The sequence below is a fragment of the Protopterus annectens genome, chromosome 9.part0 (genome assembly GCF_019279795.1).
Source record: "Protopterus annectens isolate FY-2018-M chromosome 9.part0, PAN1.0, whole genome shotgun sequence".
NCBI classification, from domain to species: domain Eukaryota; kingdom Metazoa; phylum Chordata; order Ceratodontiformes; family Protopteridae; genus Protopterus; species Protopterus annectens.
This window is the reverse complement of record NC_056743.1, coordinates 475,705,478-475,721,016: the sequence shown is the minus strand read 5'-3', so window position 1 is coordinate 475,721,016 and position 15,539 is coordinate 475,705,478. Positions and strand designations below refer to the sequence as shown.

Here is a 15,539-nt window from a genome sequence, read left to right as displayed (position 1 = left end):
CTTTAGCTATCCCTCCTGCACTGGACATTGTAGATGATGCCTTCTTGGAATCTAGCCTGGCCCCAGACACTACCTCTGGCTCCCAGGAAAACTGACCGGTATTACAGAGTACCTGACTCTCACAAGTTCCTCTTTAAGAATCCTACTGTGGATCCAGAGAGCATTTCACAGGGACCCAAAGGCATTATGGCTACTACTGCCAAAAACACTACCCCCTCTGATAGAGATTCCAGGGCCCTGGACAGATGGGGTAGGAAAGTATACACTTCTTCTACTTTGGCCATTAGGGCCTTAAACTGCCAGTTTCATATGTTAAAGTATCAGCAGCATATTATTGGATTACTTAAACAGAAGATGATGTTGATTCCTGACTGTGCTGAAAATAAAGAATTACAGGATTTAATGCATTCTACTGAACAAATAGGTAAACATACTTTGCAATGTAGTTTTGACTCCTTAGAGGCATCTTGCAGGGCTGCTGTCACTGGGTCTGTATTTAGAAGGCATGCTTGGCTTAAGGAGCAAACTTTGCCAGATCATGTTAAAGCTAAATTACTGGATGCTCTCTTAAACCAAGACTGCCTGTTTGGCAACAAAGCAGAAGTACTTAAAAAGATGGAGGAAAAAGCTAAATCTATGCAAACTGTTAAAGATTTCCTGCAAGTACAGCCTCCCAGATTTAGTAGGCTTTGGCCGTCTAAGAACTGGTCCTTTCCTGTCTCTTACAGGTCTTCTCAGTCCAAACCCAGGACAAGCAGACCACCCAGGCTACAGTCTCCAGGTACTCGGCCTAAGCAGTGGGGGGCTCCCACTTCCAAAGCTGGAAGTAGTAAGACACCCCTCTGTGGTAAACTGTCACAATGATTTAACCTTAAACCTTCCAAGCCCTGCTCAACTGACTGCTCCTTTAGGGGGAACGATCGCCCTGCATGCAAAAAATTGGGAACTCATTACCCAAGACAAATGGGTTTTAAATATACTTTCCCAAGTATACAGATTTCACTTCCACACCTTACCAACCCCAAACTGTTGGCCAGACCTACCCCCAAATCAGTGGGCAGAGGCCCAACAGCAGGTTCTCTCTCTTCTAAGTAGCAGGGCTATTCAACCTGTCCCAGCAGAGGAATGGGGACAAGGTTTTACTCCAGACTTTTCCTGGTACCTAGAAAAGACGACTCCAGGCATCCTATCCTGGACCTGTCTATCCTGAATACTGTTTTGGTAATCCCAAAATTCAAAATGCTAACTCTTCATCAGCTGCTTCCCATGATAGGAAAAAATGCCTGGTTTGCAACCGTGGACTTAAAGGAAGCTGACCTGCACATCCCAATAAGGGAATCTTGCAAAAAATACCTACGTTTCAGAGCAGGCTACATGCGCTATCAGTTCTCTGCACTGCCCTTTGGCTTATCTACTGTGCCCAGGGTATTCACAAAGTGCCTAGCACCAGTCATTGCATTCTGCAGACAAAGAAATATTAAAATATACCCATACCTGGACGATTGTCTAATTCAGGCAGAAAGCCAGGACACACTTGAATCATCTGGCATTTGTAAAGAAACTGCTAACCTCACTGGGGGTACACCATAAATGAAAATAAATCTCACCTAGTACCCTGCCAACAAATTGTATTCCTGGGAGCAAGCTTGAACACAACTTCCCAGATGGCCTACCTCATGCCAGAGAAACAAGTTTATTTGACAGCCTACTTCAAACTACTGGCCACAAAGACCCAGCTATCTGCAAGGAAACTACTGCAAGTCCTGGGGTTATTGGCCTCTTGCATCCTACTATTTCCATATGCAAGTCTGCATATGAGGAAACTACAATGGTATGTAAAAAGCCTATGGTGTCAACATTCTCAGGACTTGGAATCAATGATTTGTGTCTTTTCTTGTATAAAGACAGAGTTCCTTTGGTGGGCAGAGGCCTGCTACCACAAGAGACAGCCATTCACTCTACCCCCTGCCACCCAAACAGATGCATCAGACTGTGCATTGGGGGCTCACTTGGCAGGGCAGTGCATTCAGGGCAAATGGAACCCATGTCAAATGCACCTGCATATCAGTCAAAAAGAAATGTTAGCTCTACAGAATTCTCTGACAGCCTTCAAGGACCATATTCTTCCAGGACAGTTTATTGGTAAAGACAGACAACACCACTGTTATGTGGTACATAAACAAGCAGGGGGGAACCCACTCATACCCTCTCCTCTCTGCAGACGAGCCATGGCTCTGTGGAACACAGCCTTGAGCTACCAAGTGCACCTATAAGCTGAATTCCTGCCAGGCAAGCTAAATTCACTGGCAGGCAACCTAAGCAGAAATGTCATAGACCCACACGAATGGAAACTGGAACCAAAGATATTCAACATTTTGAGAAACAAATGGGGGAGCCCAGAGATAGACCTGTTTGCCTCCCCTCAGAACTACCAGTTGGACAAATTCTGCACAAGGATGCCCCACAGACAAGCTAGGAAAGTGGATGCCCTGTCCTTCACCTGGAAGAGACTCTCAGTTTATGCCTTTCCCCCCTCTGCCTCTCCTCCTGAAAGTTCTATTAAAGTTCAAGCAGGACAAACCAAGGACAATACTCATTGCACTAGACTGGCCATGCCAACACTGGTACCCCCCTCTTGTGCACTATATCACTGCTGGAACCATGGCACCTGCCTCAGACTCCTTCCCTGCTGTCCCAGCAGGAGGGCCAGATTCTGCACCCCTAGCTTCAAACCCTGAACCTTGCAGCCTGGTTAATTACCTGAGCTCTCCAATACCATCCCTCAGTAAGCAAGTGCTGGATGTCATTCTGGAGGCAAGAAGGCCTAGTACTAGAAAATCCTATGCTGAAAAGTGGAAAAGATACTGTTCCTGGAGCCAAAATCAGGGGATGGGCACAACAGTGCCCAGCTTACCGCATTTTCTTCAATACTTAACAGAGATGCTTTACAAGGGCCTTTCCTTCTCTTCTATTAAAATTCATGCCTCAGCCATTTCAGCACATTATGTAACTGAGCCACCCCTCTTCTCTCACCCCTTGCTGAAGCAATTCCTCAGAGGGGCCAAAAATTTAAGACCACCCAGGAGAGCCCTTACCCCTGTCTGGGACCTTAACTTTGTATTGGAAAAGCTCACTCTACCTCCTTTTGAGCCAACTGCAAAGTTGAAATTCCTTTCTTGGAAAACGGCCTTCCTTCTAGCCATCACTTCAGCAAGAAGAGTGTCTGAATTACAGGCCCTCATGGCAGTAGAACCTTTCATCATCTTCCATGCAGACAGGGTGCCCCTCAGGACCAACCCTTCCTTTTATGCCGAAGGTGGTATCCAGTGTGGCCCTTAATCAGTCCATTCATTTGCCAACCTTCTTTTCTAATCCACAGAACAAAGGAAAATGAATACTGCACTCTTTGGACGTGCACAGACAACTTGGATTTTATTTGGACAGGACTAAGCCTCTCAGGAAAACTCAACAGCTGCTAGTTTCCTTTGCTGCAGAGGGGAAAGCCATTTCAAAGCAAACCATTTCTAAGTGGATAAGGCCATTGCATCCATTTCTGCTATAAGCACCATGGAAAACCTACCCCACAGGGGATAAGATCACATTCCACCAGGGCTGCATCTACTTCAACAGCCTTTCTCAGCGGAGTTCCTACCAGGGACAGTCTAGAAGCTGCTACCTGGAGTTCTGTTCATACCTTCACCAAGCATTACCACTTGACTATTTTTTCTAAATCCAGAGCTGGTTTTGCCACTGCGGTCTTGCAGGGCCTAATAGCTGGTCCTAATGCTCTTTAACTGCCTCCTCCCTTCCTTAGCTTTGGGAATCTACCCAAATGTAGTGACTGCAAAAGTGAAACACAAAGAGCATAGTACAGTTGTGTACGCCACCCATAAATGTAGATGCTCAAGTGTATTCACTGTTGCAGTCCCGGTTACCCTCCCTCCTGCCCCCTGTCTTCTGTTGGGTATACCTCTCTTCTTGTTTACTGTATTTAAGCTTTCTGGTGTGTTTCTTTTTGTTGGAGGTGTCACCTTGTATGTAATTGTTTCCCATTATGGAGGCACCTGACATCTGAGGCAAGAAAAACTGATGTAATGGCGTTGGCTGCATGCTTTATACCCCTGACTACCTGACGTCATGGAAGAATTGACAGCAACCAGCGCAGGACCCAAGACTTTGATAATCAGGCCGGCTGAGGGCTACCTGCAAGCAGATAACCCAAATGTAATGACTGCAGCAGTGAATACACTTGAACATCTAGATTTATGGTAAGTGTACACAACTGTACTTTGTTGGTTATGCCTGGTTAGATAAATACCAAAAGGGCGTTGTACTCTGTGATGGGTCTGATGAATGCTGAACACAGTGGAACAATGACCTCCTTGGACCTGGATCCCGTACCTTTGTTTATAAGTTGCACAACACAAATTGATTTCCTTACTACTGTAGGCACACATGATGGTCGAAGGCTAGATTACGGTCTGTGTCCCTGAGTCCCTTACAACTGTGGCAGATCTTAGGGGTGTGTTGTCAATATGATGGTTACTAGGGGTGGATGACTTCCCAAACGGATAGTATTATGCATTTTTTGGCATTTAGTTTTAGTCCAACACTCTGACACATTATTTGTTTGTAACAGCACTTCCTGGAATACATTTATGTTGGGGGGGGGATTCAGTGACTGTTCCTAATTTGCAGTCAACTGCACATTTAGTCAGCAAGAGGCCCTTGACATTGGTCTTGACTTCAGAGAAGTAAATTCCAAAAAGGAGTGGTCCCACGACTGATACCGGAGGGTCTGTGCTTGTGACTGGCCTCTTGGTAGAGGTGGACTCAAAGTTCTAATTTCCTGTGTCCTATCTGTGAGTCAGCTGGCTCTTCACCGAGTGACAAAACAGTTTATAACTAACCTGTTTATTTTGTCAACAATGCCTGAGTTGGCTAGGCAGTGTAAACCGTGTAGTCTCCTCATCCATTGTTTTGATGACCTTCTCAAAGAAGTTCACCAGCTTGGGTAGGCATGACCGTCCCGTGATTAAACCAAATTGGGTTGTGTTTGGTGTCTGGAGGTTTCCTATGTCATTATTGATCCTTTCCATGGCTTTGCATATGTGACTAGTGAGATATATGGATATGAAGTATCCAGGGTCAGTAGATGGCCCACTTTTGTGCAGAGGGATGACTGTTGATGTCTATTCATGAGGCACAAACTCTGGAGGCTACAGTTAAACAGCAGATGTTCGTGTTCCACTTTTGCAGTCCTAACCAATGGGTTATCTGTCTCCCGGTAGCCCTCGATCGGCCAGAGTACCAAAGGTAAGTAAAAATGACATTGACTGTCGTCGGTTGTAAAGGACGTCAGGGCGTCCGATACAAAAGGAGGCAGCCAACGTCACTTTCTCAGTCTTCCTTGCCACGGAGCCTGAAGCAGAAGCATTTCTTGCACAAGTGCTTGTTGGCAGTTTACCTTTTTTGTTTCCGACTACAAAGTTGAAGTCAACTATAGTGAAGTACCCCATTGGGGATCCTCTTTTCTTGCCTTAATGAATGTCAGAAAAGGTTAATGTCTTACCTGTGGAAAGCAGATTCCCCATAGAGATTTTCATTCCTGTTGTATTGTTTGTTTAGGCCTTGACCATGACATTCCTAATTGTGATTTCTGTGCTTCCTTTAATCTGCGTACTATTCGTCGTCGGGCTAAGCTTTTAGTATACATTTTGGAGTTTGGCCTACTTTTGTCAGTATGGCGTCCGCTGGTCTTCAGGCTTCTGATATCCCCAAGAAACGTAAGGATAAGGACCGCAACAGGCTTCCAAAGGTCACGTCCTCGGATGATGATAAGTTGGTCGTCAGTCGTGCGGTAGCCAGTGAGGCGCCTTTGCAGCCCTTGCAGTCCGCAGATTTTCAACTGCAGGCCTCAGTTGAGACCATTTTAGAGGCCCCCAGGCCTCCGGCTTCCATTTTGCCTTCTGACCTCCCACCTGTTGCCTCTTCAGTTGGATCCAGAGCCGCTAAGCTGACTCCAGTGTTCGAGGCCTCCATTCTTCATTCAGACAGCAAGCTCATACCGACAACTTTGGATGCAACTTCGGCGGTTGCTAGGCCTCCTGGGTCCTTCAGACTTGCAGGTAAACCTTCCAGTTGTAAGCCTGTGAAGAAATAGGCTCCAGTTTCCTCTCGTTCCCCTCACTCTCAAATGGTTAAAATGGCTGATGACCTTTTGACTCTTATTAGGGGTTCACAGCCTCCTCCTCCAAAAAGAGGTAGGGATGTCTCTCCTGAGGCTTTGTCTTATTCAGGTTCTGATACTTCTAGCATTTCTGTTGATGAAGAGAAGTTTCTCAGGCTTTCTCTCCTTTTGAGGATTTAGACGCAGAGGAGTCCATCCCTTCTGCTTCTCCTCCAGAAGATTTCTCTCCATTTGGCAGCAAGGCCCATTGTATGACTCCATCCTTTTCTTCTTCCTTCAGTCTCTCCATTTGGCAGCGTGGCTCATTGTATGACTCCATCCTTTTCTTCTTCCTTCAGTCTCTACATTTGGCAGCGTGGCTCATTGTATGACTCCATCCTTTTCTTCCCTTTCCCAGCAGGTGGTTGACGTGCTGAGGAAGGCCAGGAGGCCTAGCACTAGGAAGTCTTATGCTGGCAAATGGGAAAGGTTCTCTCACTGGATGCAGGATAGAGGGGAATCATTTTCTCAGCCTACCCTTCCTCTGATCCTGAAATACTTGGCTGATTTGCTTCAGGGTGGTCTTTCTTTTTTCTCTATCAAGATCCATGCTTCAGCCACTTTTGCTCATTATTCTTTTGAACAACCTATTTTCTGTCATCCTCTGATGAAGATGTTTCTCAGAGGTGCTTGCAACTTAAAACCTCCCAGAAGGGTGCCTACTCCAGCCTGGGATCTTAATTTTCTTCTAGAGAAACTCACTCTTCCTCCTTTTGAGACAGCTGCCACTGCCGATTTAAAGTTTCTCTCATGGAAGACTGCCTTCCTGTTTGCTGTAACTTCAGCAAGGAGGGTTTTGGAGCTGCATGCTTTGATGGCTGTGGAGCCTTTTCTTATTTTCCATGCAGATAGGGTCTCTCTGAGAACCAACCCCTCCTTTATGCCTAAGATGGTTTCTAGCCTGACTCTTAATCAGTCCATACACCTTCCAACCTTCTTTCCTAATCCTCGAAATAGAGGTTAAAGAATCCTACATTCTCTTGATGTGCATAGACAGCTCAGGGTTTACCTGGAGAGGACTAAAGACCTTCGGAAATCAGCACAGTTGTCAGTTTTGCCCCTGGAGCCCAGGGCAAGGTTATTTCTAAGCAAACCATTTATAAATGGATTGCACATTGTATTACTTTTTGTTATTCCTTTCATGGCAAGGTTCCTCCTCAAGGGGTTAAGACCCACTCAATTAGAGCAGCTTCCACTTCTGCAGCCTTTTTAAGGGGTGTCCCTACTAAAGACATTTTGGAGGCTGCCACATGGTCTTCTGTTCACACTTTCACAAAGCATTATAATTTGCCTTTGTTTTCAAGAGCCAGGGCAGGGTTTGCCACTGCTGTTCTGCAGGGCATTATCTCCAATCCTTGATTCTGTTGGTTCCTCCTCCCTTTTCTCTGGCCTTTGGTAATCAACCCATTGGTTAGGACTGCAACAGTGAGACCCTACGAACATAGTACAGTTGTGTACACTTACCATAAATGTAGATGTCTGAGAGTATTCACTGTTGCAGTCCTGGTTTCCCTCCCTCTTCCCAGTTTTCTCTTTTCCTAAGGTACAGGCTAAATTTGGTATTATTTGCCAAAATGGCTTTTGGTTTAAGCCTTTTTTTCTGGGGGCTTCTGACTGTTTAAGAAAGACTGAGGAAGTGACATCGGCTGCCTCTTTTTGTATCGGATGCCCTGAAGTCCTTTACAACCGACGACAGCTGATGTCATTTTTACTTACCTTTGGTATTCTGGCCGATTGAGGGTTACTGGGAGCTGGATAACCCATTGGTTAGGACTGCAACAGTGAATACACTCTAACATCTACATTTATGGTAAGTGTACACAACTCTACTTTTTAGAGGGCCTGATAGGTCATGTTTAGTAGGCATCCTGAGAAATAGTTTGCGTCCATTGATGCAGTGTTCTTGGCCTTAGAGCATTGAGAACTTGTTCCCTTGTGACAGTTGGGGGAGTTGCAATTGATGGCATTTCCTGATGGGAGGTAGAAACCAGCACAGTGAAGGGCATTCAGACTGATGTTAAACTGTGGCGTTTGGACTGGTGGCAAAGAGGGTTCTGAGCATTGTGTGTGTGTATGTGTCACCTTTATGTCCTACACCTACATGACATATGATGCTGGGAGGAAGTAAAGGCTTTGGTATACTGATTGGATGTTGTGCTGTCCTTGGCAGGAGATTCCATATGTGATAAATACAGCAACAGTAAAAAAAAAAGGACATCCACTGTTATGGTAAGATTTTACACAACTGTACTTTCCAGGTAGAATCCCAGCCACTTGCAGTTTTAGATTGTCCTGTGTACTCTTTTTAGTCTCACTTCAGAACCACAAAAAAACCTTCTCTTCTCTGCTGCCTCCTTGAAGGATGTAGTATTTTACAGGGAGTCTTTTCTCAGATTGTTTCATTCTGTGGGAATCGTGGTGAACCTTTTAAGGCCCCACCTCATTCCAACTCCGATTTGACTTTTTTTGGCCTGTACCTTATGTACCATCCTTTGTTGAGCTCTTTTGCACCATGATGGGTTACCTTCCCTGCTGTAAAAATTAGCTCTAATTTAGCTTTCTTGGTAGTTCCGTGGACCTTTGTCTTAAAACATTAGGGACATGCAACATGTGCTGTCTGAGTTCTCCAGACAAAATTAGGAATACGGTGGTCCTAAAATCTCATTCCTCTGTTCTCTTCAGTCACAATATCCAGGATTTGCAGGTTCCATCTCCTTTTATGGTTCAGTAGAATCCATTTTGGCAACAGGATGTCCCTTTTAATTGCAGAGTCTTAAGCATTGGTTATTTTAGACGCATCTTCTGTATGGTGATAGGGTTGCACTCCAGTAGGCAGACTTTTCAGAGGGCATGGTTCTTTCAGAAGTCACATCTTTACATAAAATTTTGAAGCTGAGGGTAGCTGTTATTACTCTTTCTGAACCATTTTCCTCAAGGGGTAATTGCAGTCCTTTAAGACTTCTTTATTAGTCTAGTATATCATCAGTCCGGGAGGAACCCATTCTTGTTTTCTTTGTCAAGAGTCCATGAAGGTCTGGCAGTGGGGCTCTCAGCTCTCCGAGCTTCTTGATGGTCAGATATTTTTGTGGAGGCCAATTCCCTGGTGGACAGACTCTTATTTTGTCTAGTCATTCCCCATGACTGCAGATGAATGCAGTAATAAGGTTGCTTTTTTTGGCTAGGGATAAGCCAAATTCCTACCGCTTTGCATCCATTTTCCCCCTGATGATGAGGTTTAGTCTGAAAATCAGACTTTTCTAGTCCAGAGTCATCTTCTAGCATATTTTTGGCGATCCAGATGTAGCTTCCGTGCTCCATGCTTTACTGCTAGAGAAGTCTGTGTGCCACTGTCCATTCAGGATGCTGCTGTCACCCTTCAGGCTGCTATGTCTAAAACTAATTGTGGCTTTTCCAGTTCCACACTGGTGGCTAGTAATCCCAAATTTTTCAGATAGAGTAGTCAGTGTCATGTAATTCTTTCAAAGATGTTCCACTCAGTAAAATGGATTTCTTTCTCCTTTTTGGCATCCAGCAAGGGATTCAGTCCCTTTCTTTCTCCTTTAGCTTCTATTGTTCATCGGATGGTTCATGATCTCAGGTTGAGTTTGAATGTTTGGCTGGATTTTCAGAGTGGAGCACCCTTCATCAGTGGTCAAGATGACATTTACCTTGGGCATCACCACATACCTAGTGTAAGGGCTGGCAAGCTTCTGGTCATATTTGGTTGTTTTTTGCCCACATGTTTTACATATATACAAAATATTTTAGTGCTGATTTGGCCAGGTCATGTCTCGGGACAGAGCAAATAAGTAACTCACTGGGAACCTTTTGTTTCCTGTGTGTGTGTGTGTGTGTGTGTGTGTGTGTGTGTGTGTGTGTGTGTGTGTGTGTGTGTGTGTGTGTGTGTGTGTGTTTATAGATATACATTTACGTAAAGGTACTGTGCTTGACCAGCCCTTTGATGTAATATCTGGTATGTCTGAAGCCTCTGGCACAGTCCATTTTTAGCTTGCCAGACCAGAGCAATTCACATGTATGTTTGGACTGAGCAAGTTTTGGACATATTTGGAAAGGATGATGAGCTGTCCACTCTGGTTCACCATTTGGTAATCAAGCAAAGTTATTGTGATTTGCTGATGCATGTTGTAGAGGAAAAATGTTTGCACAGCTACTTGGAAATTAGAACCCAAAGATGTTTCCCTGAAGACTGTTAAGACCCTTACCATCAATCAAATATTTAGGACTTATTCTGAAGCCCAGATGTTTTTCACTGCAAATTTGTTCCCTTTATGGGCTTCTGACTCACTTTTGTCTCCCTCAGAGGATTGGGCTAAACTTCTTTTTTCCAGTTTCTGTAAAGTTTGCAGCCTGACCCAGACTAGTCCTTTGTGTCTGGTTGTATGTCCTTCAAAAGAAAGAAAGGACATCTCACCGCTTTGAGACCTTGACTTATCTGTGGGTGAGAAGTTGTATTACAGATCACAGATGTCCTCTCCTTTATGTAGTACAGATAGTGAGGACACTCTGGCCTCTGATTCCTTCACCCAGTGCATATCTCCATTTCAGATGCAGTTTGAGCGTGACAGACTTATGAAGCTTTGACTCTCAGGAGAAAGTCTTGTATATTTTGGTCCATCTGTCATCAAAGTCTGTTCCTATTCTTCCAATCCACGAGACTCTTCAGGGTATGTTTATGCAAATAGCCTAGAGCCAGCCTCCCCGTTTCTGTCCCTTAGAGGCCTGGCCATTTCTAGAGATTACAGGGTCTTTAAAATTCCTGAATTAAACCTCTAACGTATCCAGATATGATGCCCACTTGAGTGAGCTAGAGTGGCCTTGGGCTGTAAGACTCCTTTAATGATAGTCTGTTTGATAGTTATGGTAAGAAAGTGTATAGTTATGGTAAGAAAGTGTATAGCTTAGCAGCTCTGACATTTAGAACCCTTAACTGCCAGACTCGCATTCTTAAGAACCAGTAACGGGTGTTAAATCACTTCTTGGAAGCTGTTTAGTATAAAATGAGGCCAGGAATGATGGCTTGCTCCAGCAAAGCCGTACCTTCCTGTAGCTGGCAAAATATGTTATCAAGTGCGAGTTTGCTGCTGTTGATACAGTATTCAGGGCTGCTTCACTGGGATCAGACCCAAGAAGACACTCTTAGCTGACACAAGTTCTTGTTTGAAGGTGTTAAAGTGCAGTTGCACAGTGCCTTCTGGATAGAGAGCTGCTGTTTGGACTCCAGGCCTACAGTGTGTTTAAGGCATTATAATCCTTTTCTGAATTTCCCTTCTAAACAAGGCCCTTTCTGTCAGAGGCAAGGGAAAGGGAAAACAGTCGAAAGATAGCAAAGCCTTCCTGAAAAGAAAGTGGCAGCAGGAGTACAGAAGGAGGTGTGGAGGCCCATAGAAGACCTTCTGGCTCTATGGAGCTGCTGTGGCTACCATAGCCCTTGCATCTCCTTCCCCTCCCCAACCTCAACTTCCATTCACTCCTACCCCTTGTTTGTGCATGCTTCATCCTTTGGTAGGAGGCAGACTAGCAGCTTGCTATCCACAATATTAGGTCATGTGTTCAGATGTATAGTATAGTCTTCAGGGGCTATAGGCTGCAGTTTCTCAAAGAACTCCATAAAGTGGAATTCCTCCAATTCCAGAAGAACAGGTGAATCCTGTCATTTTATTTCTAAAAGAAATCCTAGACAGAGGAGCTTTAGAGGGAGTTCCCCAAAAATCGGATACATTTTTTTTCCTAAGAAAGGAAGGTCATTAGGTCCTATTATGGAAGTATAGACATGATAGCCGGATTTTCACATTTTGCTTAAGGTGATCTTGTATTGTTTATGAAGGACTGATTAAACATGTACATTGGGTTAGTTAATAAAGCAGACGATACAAGGAAATCCAGGTAACAGAAGAAGCAGACCGAGAGATATTTAGGCAGCACTACTCCGCTAGAAGATTGGGGTAAAGTACCACATGGAGGAACACAAGAGCTCATGGCAGAAAGGGGACCTCCACCTGAAACTTAGTCAGTCTCCCTGGAAACCAAAATAAACCACATTTGCAAAATTAGTAGCATGCTTACTGACCTATATAGTAGCCATAGACCATAAAAAGTAAAGGAGATTGAAGACACTTTGACAGCACTCCTGGAGGATATTACAGTTCTTCAACAATCAGATGTGCAGATGAAAGAGACATAATCAACTAATGACCAGTTACTGCAAAAGGCGGTGGAATTGTAGAACAGATCAGTAAGGGTCAGTATTAGATTCACTGTTATTCTACAGCAAGTAGAAAGGAAAATCTGTGTTGATGTCATGAAAAATTGCCTGTCAGAATGGACAGATATGCAACTAGAAAATATAAGAATAGAAAGAGCTCATCTGGTGAATTATTAATCAGTGGCATCAAGGAAACGACCAAGAATATTCTAGTCAGCTTTTTTTCAAACCCTCAAAAAGGGAAGTTTTGTCAGTTGTATGGGAAAAAAGGGACAGTGTACTAAGTGGTAGAGGCTGATGATGATTACTCACAGCACACTTGTTTTGAAGTGTAATGCTTTTCTCCCAGTCATTAGACTGTGTAAGGAGATGCATCTTTGCTTTAAATTGCTCAATCTGGAGAATTTGGAAATATTTTCCCCCTACAGGACAGCCTATGTATTTGGACCTGGCCAAGGCACTGGATGATTTAAATAAGAGAAAGCAAGTAATAAATGGGAGACTAGTGAGCCTTGGACAAGGATGTTACTTGTGGCACTCGGTCCCTTTAGAAAAGGCAGCAACATGCAAGAGAGTGTATCCTTTATGCATTTTACAATGTTTCAGAAGAAAGTCCAGGATTAAGCCAAGCAGATGAGGGAGTTCACAAAGAAAATACAGGAGGTGAATCTTCAACTTCAGCTACCAAAGTTGGAGAAGAATGCTGAATGAACTCTATAGATATTTTTGACTAAGTATATTGATGGTGAAGGGACGGATGTTTCCTCCAAAGGATGAGAATGTTATTCTCTTGGGCTTCTTGCATCACTGTTGTGAATTCAAACAGAAGTGAGCAGAAACATTAAGGAGTTTAGTCATGAGTTATAATAGCAAATGTCTAAAGATAGTTGCTCTGATTTTAAAAACAAATAAGAAAGCCTGAGCAAGCTGTGGTGATGCTTTCCTGTCCCTGTACTGATGGACAGAGGCAGCTAATAAATGCTTTATCCTGTGCATGATCCCTTCAAATTGTCTGTAGTAGGATTCCAGTTATTCTTATTAGGACGAATATATAATTGTTGACCATGGGATGGGTAAGACTAATATGTAACTGAATGGGATAGGTTATTTCAAGCACTAAAAGAGAAATGGGCTAGGCTTAAAATGGCATGTAATGGCAGCTAGTCTAGTGCTTACCTACGAACGTAAGACTTTATTTTTTCCTGGGGAGGTTAAAGAATGGGTTCATTGAGATAGAATATTGCTTCACACAGGCAAGGGAGGATTTGGAGTGCCAGATCAGATTTGGAGACATATTCTAGGGCAACACAATGTAGACTTTCTGTACTTGATACAGATGAAAAATTATAACTGAAAGTGGAAACAAATGCTACTCTGTCAGCCATCAGGTAGTAATTACTCGGTATCGAACTTCTGGAATGAGTTTTTCCATCCAAACCGTGAGCAAAAGGGACTTTGGTATTAAGGAGTACAAGAAGTTATTGAAAGGAAAAAAAAAAGGTGATGATGGAGCTATATGATAGCACCAGTAGTATATGGTCAAAAACGGAGACCAGCAGGGGGGTTTAAGAATCACTCCTTTGGAGAAAAACAGGCAAGAAACCTATTTTTGGGAGCAGTTACTGAGTATCTGACATGGCTTGGTGGTAAATCACTTTGGCTATGGTGTGCAGGGTCCTGGGTTCGAGCATTGCAAAGGCTGTTTATTTGTGGGAGGATGGCATAATGGTTAAGGTGTTTGCCTGGCAAACACAAGGTGCAGGGTTTGATTCTCATGTGGGGTAATTGGCTAGGCTGAAAAATGTCCCACAAGGGCAATTAGCCTAGTACTAACGTATGAACAAATATGAACAAGATAAACTAAACTGTGGGTAGCAGCAAAGGAAGAATGTGACCTTGCAGATCATGACCACTTGGATTATATGGGATTACTGGTGGAATACAAGGACAGCATAAAAATGTATACATTGTATGGGCATCCACACTTCTTTGCCTGGACAATTGCATGATTCAGGCCCAGTTTATGCGAGGCACAAAGATTCTTGGATTACATAGTGCAGTGTCTGCTCAATTCATCTTTTTGCCACAGCACAAATCATCTACACAAGTATTTTCAAAGTCTCTCTGGAAGTGCAGAAACTGAAAATCTTAAGCTAGTCTACCCGTGATTGTAAAGAAAGAGTGGAGTACCAGGCAGGTTCTCAACATCCCGAGTCCTATGAGGTCTACCATTCTCGTAGTTGCTCTGGCCATACTGTGTGTAAAAGATTCATCTGGCACCTGAGGAAGATTTGATATTGACAAGTGCATCCCCTGGAGACAGTAATCCCAATATTACCTTTCATCAAGGTAGAATTACAATTGGGGGGGTGCAACAGATATGGAACACCACGGATGTATGTCTTTTCAGCAAATCATTCTAAATCTGAACTTCACCACTGATGCCTAAGATCAGGTCTGTAGTGCTGATACCATAAGCCTAAAGGTTACATGATAGCTGGAATTCCATGGAAAGCAAGCTGCTTATAAATCTAAAACAAATGCTAGTATTCCAGCATACTCTGTAGCCTTTCAAAGAAGTCTGGAAAACTTGTAGCCGAATAGTGATCACAGAAAATACAGCAGTAATGTGGTACATCAGCAAATGAGGGAACATACTATTATCAGCTTTACAAGCTGTTCATACATACTTGAAGGCTGGTATTGAAATTAACTCTACTGTTGTCTGCAGCGTATGCACCAACACAGAACAATTTAGTTGCAAGCCAGCTCAGCGGAATCACTGTATGACCTCACAAATGGATGCTTAACAGGAAGGTATTTCTAACTCTGAACAGGAGTAATATACCAAACAGAGTACTTGGGCTTCTCCAAGCAACTAACAGCCAAACAAAGTATGTTCTAGAGCTCCTCAGAGGAAAGCTTGGGCAGTAGATGCCTTTTCCCTTAAATGGCGAGTCCTGTGTCTGTATACATTCCCTCCCCTTCCCTTGCCCCCAATGTATTTCAGAAGATCTGGAAGGAATGGCCAGACACAAGTCCTGACTGCATCCTTCTGGCCATAGTTGACTGGTTCCCTCACTTGGT

The 15,539-nt window shown here is 43.7% G+C and overlaps 1 protein-coding gene across 1 annotated transcript in view; it reads left to right on the top strand.

Annotated features, from left to right (window-relative positions):
* The window catches only part of ANXA4 (annexin A4), a gene marked incomplete in the record, with an annotated part of 219,510 nt that overhangs the window by 175,362 nt on the left and 28,609 nt on the right, over window positions 1-15,539 (top strand).